This window comes from Triticum aestivum, chromosome 7D (genome assembly GCF_018294505.1).
Source record: "Triticum aestivum cultivar Chinese Spring chromosome 7D, IWGSC CS RefSeq v2.1, whole genome shotgun sequence".
In the NCBI taxonomy this organism is placed as follows: domain Eukaryota; kingdom Viridiplantae; phylum Streptophyta; class Magnoliopsida; order Poales; family Poaceae; genus Triticum; species Triticum aestivum.
The window spans coordinates 407,194,876-407,208,970 of NC_057814.1; the positions used below are offsets into that span (position 1 = coordinate 407,194,876).

At 43.7% G+C, this 14,095-nt stretch overlaps 1 pseudogene; it reads left to right on the forward strand.

Annotated features, from left to right (window-relative positions):
• Positions 1-3,737: 3,737 nt before the first annotated feature.
• LOC123171126 (serine/threonine-protein kinase RIO1-like) lies at positions 3,738-13,203 on the forward strand (annotated as a pseudogene).
• The last annotated feature ends 892 nt before the right edge of the window (positions 13,204-14,095 follow it).

The window sequence follows — 14,095 nt, forward strand, 5'->3', positions numbered from 1 at the left end:
ACGTTATGCTTGGATTGTCTTGCACTTGACCCATGTGTTTAGACACTTCATTTTATTTGGTGTTGTGAATGATTCATATGCCTACCACAGACCTTTCATTGTGCAATTTGTGAATGCTTTCTATGACCTTGAGGTAGATGCTTATTCTCTTGTCAAACATATTTGCATTTCTACCTCACATTTACATGCTTGTCCCCATGATATCTTTGCTTTTGCTCGATTGATATGCTTACATGCCATGTCACAATCCTTTATCACACCATATGCTTTGCATGATGCCGACACTTGTTTGGTGACTCACCTCTTGAATGCTTGGTTTTGTACTAACGCTAACCACATTTGTTTTTCCAAGTGTTTGTTGTCCTTACTCCTTTTGAAGGAATCACAAGACGGTGCGACATTGGAGAGTGCCCATTTCGAGCTTCAAGATGACAAATACTTGGTGACCGTACACTTCTACACGACGAAGCCATCTCTTTCCCATGGTGATTTGGTTTTCGATCCGAGGTCGGATCTTTCCCAAGGGAGGGGAGATGATGCGGAGCATCCTATGGACATCACCATGTCAAGAGTCCGTTCGGCGAGTGACACGTGCGACATCTATTTCGCATACACAAAGGTGAATCATCTCCTTTACACGTGCTCACTTGACCCCTTCGAGGATGGTATACTACTTGACACTTCTCCCGTGTGCATGCATAGGTATTGTCGGAGCTTCACGGATGACGAGGAGGAGTGCAAGCGCCAAGGAACAACTACACCATCCGCGAGGGAAGCCTGGAAGCGACGATGGAAGAAGACGGAGCTGCTGAAGCTACAGCGGCCGGACATCCGGGCCAGAGGCCGGACATCCGGCACCTGTGCAGCCGGGCAACAACTGCACCAATAGACGGCCGAAAGTATCAGCGGCCGGACATCCGGCGCCTCAGCAGCGCCCGGACATCCGGCGACCAACCCCGGAAATCCGGCGACGACTATCCAAAGAAGACTGGAATGGCCTGTTCCGGGCCGGACATCCGGCCCGTGCCCTGGACATCTGGCCTCCGGCGAACGGCCGGACATCCGGCGCCTGCCTGCGGGCAGAGTCGGGCCAGAGGCCCATGTATCCCTTTCCCACTTACCCCTTCGTGGCTTAGACTATATATACTACTCCCCATTCTCCTAGTTAGGGTTAGCATTGGTTTAGCTCATATGTGAGATAGAGCATTGCTCATCCATTACGGATCTACTCCACGAGAGAGATCGCGGCCCCTCTACGGAGAAGATCACCTTGGATTCAATACCCCTCTTGGGTGGCCCCATCAAGACCTCCTCTAGGAGAAGAACCGGTTACCTTTGTATCGTCCTTTGTTGGATTTGGATATTGTATCTTCTCTCGTGTTTGGAGGATCTAACACATGTGTGACCTAATCTCATTGGTTTGAGTGTTTCCTCTTGTGTTTCCCCTTGTGTTCCCCGTGTGTTCTTCGTGTTCTTAGTTGGGATCCGCTCCTTTAGTGAAGGATCGGCCGTATAGGCTTCCACCCTACATCAGTGGGCCGGTGGGGTGGTGGGGCGACGGGGCGGCGACAGTGCTTGTCGGGCCTAGAGGAGAAAGAGGAGAAAGAGAGAGGGCGACGGCGGGGGTGCGACGTTAAGTCAAAATCAAAGTGTTGCCGTCCGCCGCGCCTTTGCCGTCTGCTAGCAGACGACAATGCTTTTTGCCGTCTGCTCCCTCTTTGCCGTCTGCTAGCAGACGGCAAAGAGTTGGCTGATGGCAAAGCCACCCTTTGTCGTCTGCTAGCTCTTTGCCGTCTGTTTTCTTCTAGCTGATGGCAAAGCCACTCTTTGCCTCCGCTAGCAGACGGCAAAGATGTGGCAGACGGCAAATCTTCTTATTCCAGTAGTGTGCTTCTAAATCTGTTTTTGGTATAATTTGACGGTAGTATAAATATCTAAATGTTTTTTTGCACCTCAAATATTTTAGTGATTCTCAAGCATGTCTTAAGGAAACATAGATTAGGAAACCATTTCAAGGAGTGGCTTATTTTGGTTTATCAATGGGAATTGAATAATACATGGACACTATTAATGATTTTTTGGTGGTGGTGGGGGTGGGGGTGCTTGATTATGAGTGAAAAAACTGGAAATAAAAAATAGCCCAAATGCATCCCTCTAGCCAACCATCAACGGTTTATATGTGATCGTACCTTCGACTTTACATAGATTAGCACCATCTTTAAAACGTCCAACAATTGAAGCTTTCTTATTTGCACCTGAAGCAATTCAACACATCAACATATTTTGAATCACACTCTCATGACATAGACAAAGAATTTACTTAGGATTGGATCTGTTAAATTCATATATATACGACAGGTATTCACAAAGGTGATTGACTGGCCAGGCCTTCCAGTGCATGTTCCATCCTATGCAAGGTGATAATCAATAAGTAGCCTACTGCAAAGTTTAGATACATGTTTGTAAAAATTATAGGGCGAGAACAACATCTGTGACCCTTGAGAGAGGAAACGGTGACTCTGCCTTAGGTGTCAAATCCATGATAACAGTGAAATTTCTATATGAAAAAAGAAAGGATACATGAGATCGAGACAATTGGAGATAGCGAGATATCACATCGTGAGTCTTTAGTGTCATTCTGCTCCATGTAATGGAGGAAACTACACAACGCAACAAGTAGTTCTTAGTACCCTCACATCCATAGCTAGAGTAAAAGGCATCGGTGGTCGTTGAACTTGTCATGTACGCTCACTTTGGTCATTGTACTCAACAATACGGTCAATACGGTCACTATATACGTGTTGTGGTGATTATATGATCACTGTCACATCATAGAGTTTCGTATTTATTAGTTGACTGGTCAAACAACACCTTGTAAGCTCATTTTCTCTCTCTACCTAAGTGGCCCCGCCTGTCAGTGTGTAGAAGAAATAAATAGGGAGAAAACAAAATAAAGCAATGTGTGTGCTGGTAGGGAACCGAAGCGAAACCCTCACGCTGGGCAGCAGCCTTGGGCTAGCAAGTTGAGCAACATAGTAGTTTGTGTTTGCTTTATGAGCGATGACTTATTATATTACCAGACCGATGGAAAAGGAAAAAAATAATCTACGTTCCGTGATTGCTCAATATACGGCCTTTTTTGGACCCTTCTAACTCTTACCCGTAGTTCAATCCATTTAAATTAAATTCAAATGAATTTGGATTCAACTCTTCCAATTTGGGTGAAACTTCTTTTTTTAGCTAAGTATAAATCTTAGGCTCAACATAAAAGGTTTCAATATTTTCCAAACGTACTGGCTATTTATTTTCTTCTCTTTTTGCTTCTCTCTATTTTCTATAAATGGGATAGAGAGAAAAAAAGAAAGGAGAGAGAAGCCGGTGCCCATCACTTTTATTTTATGAGTCATACACGCCTCTCCTCTTTGCTCATTTTCCCTTTCTTCATCTCTGCGGGTAAAGATGAACAGTATCTCATCCTTCTTTTGTTGGCTTGTTGATCTTGTAACTTGTGAACGTATATAAGTTAGTAGGATTTTGATGTAAAAAAAAGTATGGGACTATTAATTTGAATTTGGAATTTTAGCATAGACAAAAGAGAACTTGGTTCGTCGTGTCTCTTCAACACATATAAAAGGGGCCTGTAACCATCGATCAATCAATCAATTACTTTTGATTTTTTGATTTAGAACAGGTTTAGCCACGTGCCGTGCCGGGTATGCGTCACGCCAGGCACGGCCCTAGCCACAAATCGAACCCTAACTAACGAAATCTCATGCCCCCATCCCAGCCGCCACACCGCCCACAGCGCAGGCACAGGCGAGCAAGAGCAGGCAACGGCGCGACGGCACGACAACGGGGCGGCCGCAAGAGCAGCGGATCAGCGCGCGGGGTGCGGCGGCGACTCTGCGCGTGGGCGGTGGCTCGCGAAGAGCATCAAGGCACAGATCTCGGTGAACGACGAGCATTCTGTCGTCGAAGATGGTGCACGTCGAGCTCGACCTTGCGGACGAGTGGTCCGAGTCCGACGTCTCGGAAGATGTCTCCGACTCCGAAGTGGGCGACGGCCTGGACTGGCTCGACGCCGTCGAGAGCCATGATGGTTCAGCCCGGCTATCCGCCGCCTTCTCGACCGTCGGAGGCGCGGCCGCGGCGCGGAGGCTGAATGCGCACGGCGGCGTGCTCTCCCGCCCCTTTCAGCCGCTCTCCAATCGCACGCAGAAGCTTGCCTCCCACATCCGGGCCACGCCCTTGGAGGTATGCAGCGTCAACTCTTCGCCTTAGAGATCCTAGCGTGGTGAATTATTTGCTTGTGCATGATATCTACAGTCTCGTGTTATGGTACGTTGTGTTCAATATCTTATGTGATGGGTTTTGTATTATTTATAAGGAGTGGGAAGGTAGAATGAACGTGGGGATGTCAAATTCGGTAACGACTGCAATCAGGGACAGCATAAGGATACACCAATTGGCAAAATAAGGAACCATGAGAAGGCCGATCGTGCTACCGTGGAACAGGTCTTTACACGCTCTCTGCTAAGTGATATTTATTCTGTCCTATGCCTTTTGGAGCGGAACATGTCTGCTTGCACTTGCAATCTTGCATAATCCTAATGTACCATTCCATTCCCTTTCAATCGAGCTGGCATTTGTTTCAAGAGTCTGCTTGGCTAGAAAGTATCTTCTTGTACTGGATACACAAGAAGTAAAATTAAGTCATTAAGAATTTGTCTTAGTGCATTTTACATACCATTCTGCCTTTTATTGCGCTTTTTTATGGAACTCTGTTTAATTCCCAGCTATATGTATGATCTAAATGGCACCATGAGTCACCAACTCTTTTTCTTGCAGTAATGTTGGCTACTTAAGTGAAATTGCCTGAGGTGATGTGAAGCAGCACAAAGGTTGTGGAGGAGCAACTCCACCTTGCTGCTATAATGTGTACAACACAAGTGTTGAAGGAACAGCTTCAACGTGCTGCGCTAGATATCGCTCTAGAGGCGAATGTAGGCTGATAGGGCAGCAAGAGTTCTATCCAGAACTCCTAGGGCACAAGATCTACTCCAAGATCTTAGATAAGAACAAGTTCTATTATAGGTAGGGGTACATAGTCTGCCTACAAAGTAGAGGTGAGGACCTCTATTTATAGGGCTTTGGGAAGCCTTCACATACTTCTACTTATAGCTGGAATACTCTAGAAACATTATTTAAGGTTCACCATTCTACTCATAGCTACTCACAACTAGAAGACTCTAGAAAATAGTAGGTAGGATAAAAAAAAGAAAAGAAATACTAGACCACAACAGAAGTATCTAGAAGTAGCCAAACAGATTTGACATATGATTATATTTTCATGTTCCTCATCTATTGTTCCTCATCATTCTCCCCTGGTTGTTTGGAACTCGCCCTCGAGTTATCTTCATAGAGCGCTTCTTCTGGATGGTAGAGATTCAAGTCCGCAACATTGAAAGTGTTGGAGATACCCATGTCACTTGGAAGATCTATCACATAAGCATTATCATTTATCTTCCTCACGATAGAGAAGGGCCCATACCTTCGCTGCCTAAGTTTCCCTTTAACACTTAAAGGCAGCCTCTCTTTTCGAAGATAGACCATCACCTTATCACCGACTTGGAATGATTTTGGCCTCTTTTTGCAATCAGCAAGTTGTTTATATTTTTGATTTTGTGCTTCCAAAGCGCCGCGAATCTCTTCAAATAACTCGGTGTAATTATCAGCAAAGGACAATGCTGATTTTGAGTTTCCCCTTGATGGCAGCTTCACCAGGTCCACCACATGTGTTGGAACTTTAGTGTAGACAATGGAAAAAGGGCTCTTTCCTGTGGATCTATGCTTGGAGTTATTGTAGGAGAACTGTGTAAGAGATAAAGCCAAATCCCGTTGCCCCTTTCTTTCTCCACAAATGCAACGGATCAGATTACCCAAAAATTTGTTCACCACTTCCGTTTGTCCATCTGTTTGTGGATGAGCAGTGCTAGAAAATTTCAATTCAGTGTTGAATTGCTTCCACAAAGTGAGCCAAAATGCAGCAAGAAACTTGCTATCACGGTCTGAGACAATGGACCTCGGAACTCCATGAAGTCTGACCACTTCTCGAAAGAATAGGTTTGCCACATGATGAGCATCCGTTGTCTTGCGGCATGGGATGAAATGAGCCATCTTAGAGAATCTATCCACGACCACAAATACATCATCACTTCCTCGTCTTGTTCTTGGCAAGCCCAAGACGAAGTCCATAGAAATGTCCTCCCATGGAGCAACAGGAACAGGCAAAGGCATGTATAACCCTGTGTTTTGGATTTGGCCTTTGCAGGTCTGACATACGGGGCACCGTTGAACGAACTTTCCAGCATCTCTCTTTAGTTGTGGCCAAAAGTAGCGAGCTTCCAGGTTAGCGATAGTCTTGTCCCGTCCAACATGGCCACTAAGATCACTTGAATGGAGCTCTCTAACTAGCTTGTCACGTAGAGAACTTCTTGGAATGCACAACGATCATTTTTGAAGAGATATCCATCTTGCATCAAATAGTCATCACCTAATGGTTGGCCCCTTGCGTGCTTTACCCAAACATGGCCAAAGTCTTCGTCACCCTCATACAACTCCTTTATTTGATCCATGCCCGGAAGTTCAGCTTCAAAAGAAGTCAAGAGGCATGCACGACGACTCAAAGCATCGGCCACTCTGTTAGTTATTCCAGATTTATGCACGATGAGATAGTTAAACCTCTCAAGATATGCTGCCCATCTTGCTAGCATGCGGTCAACATGCTTTTGATTTCTAAAATGCTTCAAGGATTGATGGTCGCTATAAACAATGAACTCTTTAGGCAGCAAATATACTTCCCAAGTTCTCAACGCTCTGAAAACGGCGTATAATTCTTGCTGATAGGTACTCCATTTCTGTCTAGCTTCACTTAACTTCTCACTAAAGAAAGCAATGGGCTTCCTTTCTTGAGATAGGACAGCTCCAATGCCTACTCCACTTGCATCACACTCCAACTCAAAAGTCTTGTTGAAATCAGGTAGTACCAAGACAGGAGCTTGTGATAGCTTTTGTTTAATCTCATTGAAGCTAGCTTCAGCTGCTTCTGCCCATTGGAACTTTCCTTTCTTCAAACACTTGGTAATTGGTGCCATGATAGTGCTGAAATTCTTAACAAATCGCCTATAGAAAGTTGCAAGGCCATGAAAGCTTCTTACCTCAGAAATGGTCTTAGGAGTTGGCCATTCTCGGATTGCTTCAACCTTAGAATCATCAACACGAATGCCGTCACATGTTATGACGAATCCTAGGAAAAGAAGTTGTGTTTGCAGGAAAACACATTTCTTCAAGTTGACGTAGAGCTCATTTTCCCTTAGTACTTCTAGCACCTTCCGAATGTGATCAAAGTGTTCATCCTCATCCTTGCTATAGATCAAGATGTCATCGAAATAGACCACAACAAAGTGGGATAAGAAGGGTCTAAGGACTTGATTCATTAAGTGCATAAAGGTACTTGGTGCATTTGAGAGTCCAAATGGCATGACTAGCCATTCAAACAACCCTTCCTTTGTCTTGAAGGCGGTCTTCCATTCATCCCCGGGTCTTATACGGATTTGATGATATCCGCTTCTTAAATCTAGCTTTGTGAACACTCTTGCTCCACTAAGCTGATCCAACATATCATCCAGACGGGGAATAGGAAATCTATACCTTACGGTGGTCTTGTTAACGGCTCTACTGTCCGTACACATGCGCCAAGATCCATCTTTCTTTGGCGCGAGTAGGGCTGGTACAGCACATGGGCTAATACTTTCTCGAATGTGCCCCTTTTGCAACAATTCCTCCACTTTCTCCTTCAATATATCATGCTCCTTTGGGCTCATTCGATAGTGTGGAAGATTAGGAAGACTTGCTCCCGGAATTAAGTCAATTCTATGTTGAATTCCTCTCATCGGTGGCAAGCCATGTGGCTCCCCAAGTATGTTCTGAAATTCTGCCAATAAACCACGTACCTTTGCTGGAATTTCAACAGTCATGTGCTCTTCTCCCTTTACAACAAGTGCAGCACACAAATCTGCCTCCTTCAAGTCTTCCATAAACTCATGAGAGGTATGGGAGATAGTTAACATAGTTTTCCCCTCCTCCTTAGAGGTATTACCTTCGGGTTTGTTTGGTAAGATAATGATCCTTCTCTTGTTCCAAATGAAAGAGTAAGAATTTTCCTTGCCCTTGTGTGTAGTATCCACATCAAATTGCCAAGGCCTCCTAAGAAGAACATGGCTGGCATCCATGTCAACCACATCACACAACACATTTGAGCGATAATGCTTACCCAAAGAAAGTGGCAGGTTGCATTGTTTGGTGATCCTCATATTCACTCCTTTCTTGATCCATCCAATAGTGTAGGGATTTGGATGATCATGGGTTTCAAGCTTTAAATGGTCCACCAACTTCTGGGAGATAAGATTCTCGCAGCTGCAACTATCAATCACTAGTTTGCATACCTTGCCATTCACCGTGCATTTGCTCTCAAATATTTTCTTCCGTTGTGTGTCATCGAGTTGTGGTGTGGAACATAGGACACGCTGGATCACACATACCACCTCTTCACCTTCTTGACAAACCTCTTGTCCGTCTACATCTTCAGATTCGTATTCTTCCTCATCGCTTTCACCATCATGGATAGTCGTGTTAACAAATTTCCTTAGTGGGCAGCCGCTGGATATGTGTCCCTCTTTACCACATTTATAGCACTTTGGGCCTTCATTTGCCTTACCCTTGCCTCTAGTTTGCTTCGGGATGGGCTGTTTTGTCTTTGGTGGAGTTGTCTTTTCTTCCACTCTATTAGTTTGGCTCCTAGATGAGCCTTCGGTATGAGGATATGGAGGATATGGAGCCTTAGTTGTCTTTCTCATCCTCACAAACCTCTCGGCCTTTAAGGCTAGAGCTTGTGCTTGATCAACGGACCAGATTTGTTGCATCATCAATCGATCTTGAATAGCATCATTGAGACCATTGATATACCTTGCAACTTGTTGCTCTTCAGTTTCAGCAAGGTTGCACCTCACTTGTAGCCTTAGAAACTCCTCCGTGTAATCTGAAACAGTCCTATTTCCTTGAGCACAATTTTGAAATTGGATAAATAGGATCTGGTCATAATCAGCGGGCAAAAATCTCCCTTTCAAGAGGCCTTTCATTTGTCGCCAAGTTCTAACACGAGGTTCTCCTCTCAGCCTGCGCTCCTCTTGAACGCGATGCCACCATGCACCGGCTCCTCCTTTCAGTTTGTATGCGACCAAAGGAACTCTACGATCTTCCGGAACCTCCATGACCTCAAAGAAAGTCTCCACTTTATATAACCAATCCAGGCACCCTTCAATGTCAACATTTCCATTAAAACTTGGGATCTCAGCTTTCACCTTGTATGTATCTCTTGCATATGTCAACATTTTATTCTCTGTACTGTTAGTCATTATAGATTTTATCATACACTAGACTTGGGTTAAGAGAATCAAGCCAGATGAAAGCTCTCATTATTGATTGCAGTATTTGTGTATCATTTTCAGTTTTCTCATGTACTTACTGCACCATGGTTTCAGATTGTTACGATAATGAGGACACTTTATCAAAAGTGCAAGCTGGTCTGGCGATTTGAGTGAATATAACATTCTTTATTTTAAGGTAATGAAAACTTGTTAATTGAGCTTTTTTCCATTAATCTTACCATTGTTCCAGAAAACCTTTTCTTATATCCCTCTTCTGTTGTGCAGGGCCACTTATATATCATTGATGTTTCGCAATCTGTTGACGTTGATCACCCTTTGGCGTTGGACTTATTAAAGGAAGATTGTTTGCATGTTTCTGTAAGTGAAAGCTGGATAGATCACCACCCATGTGTATATTAATAAATCGGAAATGCTATTTGGCTAACGTTCGCCAGGAGCCTAATCCTGGTGAACGCCTTCGCTGCCCTCGCATGGATGTTGGCGCAAGGCCAACTCCACGTCAGCTCTCTGGAATCGTTAGCTGTGAACGGATCCCTGGCGTACGTTCCTTTTTTCATTTTTCAAGAAATCAGAGTGATGCGCGGCTGAAGGGAGTCGAACTTGCCACCTCCAGCAGGAGTATTAAGCATGCTCACCACTGGGCTGAAGCTAGGCTGCGTTAACAGTTGTGCTCAAACTTACTTTTATGTATTTGAGTGAACTGTTTTTTAAATTCGGGTCTTCATGTAAAAAATTATGAAAATCCTGATTTTTTTCCATTTCTGAAAGAACAAAAATCCCTATTTTTTAGAGGGGATTCTTTTTCTTCTAAACTTGCCATGTGCATTTTTATTATAGGTAGGATGGCGATTCATAGGCCTTCTTTTATTATAGTTTTATTCTTTGAAGAGAATGGCATTTTGTTATCAGTAACATGGCAATTTCTATTTATCAAGAGTTTTAATAGTCAAATAACATGGAATTTCTTTTTAGAGGATTGTAGTTTAATAATGATAACATAACATTTTTATTATTAAGAGGGTGACAGTTTTATTGCTAAGAGCATGACATTTTATTATCAATAACATGGTAGTTTATTATTAAGAGCACGGCATTTTTAATAGTCAATAGCATGTCATTTTTGTTTTTAAGTGGATGGCAGTTCAGTAATGAACATGGCATTTTCATTATTAAGAGGATGACAGTTTTATTTTTAAGAGTGGCATTTTTATTTATCATTAACATGGCAGTTTTTTTTAGGATCATGTCATTTTAGTAGTTAATAACATGGCATTTTTATTATTAAGAGGATGGCAGTTTTTATTATTTTACAGGATGGCATTTTAATTTTTAATGGCATAACTTTCTTTTTCCTTTTTTGACCATGGCAGTTTTTAAAGTTTAGCATGGCAGTTTTTCAAAATTCAGATCATTCCAATTAGGGTCCTGTTTTTGTTGTTGGCATTTTTTCATATATAAGAAGGGGAGCCTTGGCGCAGTGGTCACGGGTTCAAGTCCTGGAAACAGCCTCTTGCAGAAATGTAGGGAAAGGCTGCGTACAATAGACCCAAAATGGTCGGACCCTTCCCCAGACCCTGCGCAAGCGGGAGATACATGCACTGGGGCTGCCCCCCCCCCCCCCCCCCCCCCCCCCTTTATTTTTTCATATATAAGAAAAAGCTAACTGGTCCTATGGGCATAGCGAAAACTGTGTGGCACTTTTTTTTATGAATGGGCTGGAATTGGCCAACTTTTTAAGGCCTGAATCGATCAACTAGTCGCTGAGCAAGCCCATACGAGTGAAAATTTTCAGCGACCAAAAAGGTTCGCTCGATGAACCCTCCTGGGGCGAACGAATCGTTCGCGGGGGGCTCCTCCTAGAGCTGATGTACGCTGGATATTAGGGTCCTGGAACATGGCAAATTTCATAACTTAACGCAAAATGCCATGGCAAAATTGCCATGGGTATAGAATATTTTTCCTTTAAAATCATTGCAATTTTGTAATTTTATCTTTTTGGTTAAATGTCAATTGTAATTTTTAATAGTGTTTCATATAGTCTCATGGCAATTTCACACTTTTTTGGTTTCGAAAAATGCTTTTTTTTGCAACTTACTGTGCACTGTTATTTATATGGTAATGTTATTCAGCTGGGAAGGGGGTGGCAAGCAAACACATTTTCTTGGCAGTTTTAGTTTGTGACGTGAGATCAAACAGTGGCAGTTTTAGAAGGAAAATGCTGTTCTGAAGAAACTGCCATGCTGTTCTGAAGAAACTGCCACCCCCATACAACTAAAACTGCCATCTAAACGTTCACAAATGCCACCCCCTCCCAGCGGACGTTTGACAGTTAAGAGGGTCGTATTTTGCATGGCAAATTTACTTACGACATTTAAAAAAACCCAGCTAATTGGGCCTGGCCCCCTTTTTTCTGCACGTTTCATAATTTACTGGACCAGCTGGGGTTGCTGGGAAACTCCCCCTGGGAGAGAACGCATGGGTTCGCACGATCGGACCCCTGGGGGCAAACGAATCGTTCTTTCGGCACTGCCTTATGCGGGTCCTAATAAATTGCTAAGTCTGATATACGCAACATTTTGTGCAGGACTTCTTTATGAAACGAGGTGTCGCTGTCATGACAGTAATGGATCTATTTAATTTTGTGATTGATCAAAACATTGCGGATGACGATGTAGATGATTACCTAGAAAAGGTATGTTGAATGGAGATAAATTGGTGATCGTGCATGCTGCATCATGGATAAAGAATCTAATGGCTTAGCTGTATTCTGTTAATCACAGGTTCAGCAAAAGATGTTGGAGAATGGAGATACACTCGCAAATGATGATGACATATCTCCAACAGTCATGGTGCAGGTAAGATTAGTTCAACCGTCATCTGCTCACATTTGCCATAAATGATTAGCCTTCTAAGCAGGAGATCTTGCTCGCAGGCCAACTTGCACTTACTATGTTGTGGTAGTCACCAATCAAAAAATTTAGATGGATACTACCAGGTTTAACAATAATTCACTTGATTTCTGTGTGTAGACGTTGGATTATGCGAAGCAGTGTGAGGCTGATATAGTCAACATGTCAATGTTGCAACAACCATCCTTGTGTTACGAGCCACCAGCGGATAAGCTTTATAACCAGCCATTGCTAGGATTTGTGCGGGCTGAAAAAAACAAGCGTACTGCTGAAAAGCAGAAAAAACAGTTGCCACATAATAAATGCTCATTGCTAAGTAGTGGATCTTGCTCTAGTTCTGGTGAAGATTTGAGGTATGAGGCTGATCCCAAGATGGGACCTGAGGAGAGGAAGGCTGCTCGGAAGGAGGAGAAGAAGAAAGTGAAAGAAGAGAAGAGAGAAGCTCGGAAGACAAAGGAGCCGAAGGCCGATAAGAAGAGGAGGAAGAAAATGGCAAAAGCGAAGTGCAAGAGGTAGCAATGTCTGGTTGATCAGTGGCTAAGCACAAATCAGCATTCGGCCAAGTTATTCTAAATTAATTCTGTGAGAGCCTGTATGATTGAGTGTTTATAACGAGAAAGGACGATGCTTCCCCAGTGATGATGCAAACAAATGTCATTGGATTCTCAGTTGTGTTTTTTTTGTTCATTCCGATTTTTAAATTGCGCAGCCCTGAAGCGCAGTAATGTCTAGCAACCTTGTAAATGGTGCCTTGTCATCAGATTTAAAATTTCCATGTAGTTTTGTTTTGTGACTTGCCAGCTAAGAAAAGTTTCTCAATACCGCACAGCGCATTTTTTTCTTGTTCCTTGTTTTTTTTATTGAAAAGTGTCCATCGCATCCTGTTGCTGCTTTTCCAATACTGAGAGCTGTGAGATAGAGAACTGTTCTATAATGGAAGAAGTCCATTTTATTCGATGTATGTGCATTTTCCCAGGCTATACATATTCCCGGAATTATGAAGCAAAGTGCTTTGAGTAAAGAGACTTCGCCTTTACCAACAAAAGGATTACCAGGATGTGTCGCGTAAAAAGGTATGGTCATGCATCACCCCAAGTAGGCCGGATGCAAGAAACCCTGTACGCATCACCCCAAACAGGCCCATTGAATGCAAGAAAACCATGTTTGGTAGCGTACATGAAAGTCTGCCTTGCATGCAAACCTTAAAGTAGCCTGACTTGCTAGGAATGTTCGAATCAGCTGTTTCCTGCGAGCCAAGCTAATTTGAGTGCAAAAGTGGGGCACGCCGTACATGAATCACCCGTTTCCAGCGAGCCAAGCTAAGTTAAGTGCAGAAGTGGGGCACAATTAACATGATAGTGCAAGGAAAATCAGGAGATGGCGGAAGGTGAAAATCGACTGACGGCGGAAGGCGAAAATCGACCGACGCGGGATGATGCCAAATCTAGCATCACCCTTCACCTATTTACTCGCTCACCTCTAACGCTAGGACAAACCGAACCTCAGTTCTTGCCTTGGTCAGCGGCGGTGACTCAAATCCGCGGAAGTGGTGGCAACTTCAATCTCCGGCAGCAGGGCCCGCTTCTCCTCTTCCTCACCGACTCCGTCTTGTCCTCCTCGTCCGCGCCATGGGCGAGTCGTCAGCCCCAAAGGGGGTAATCACCATACAACACTCTCCTT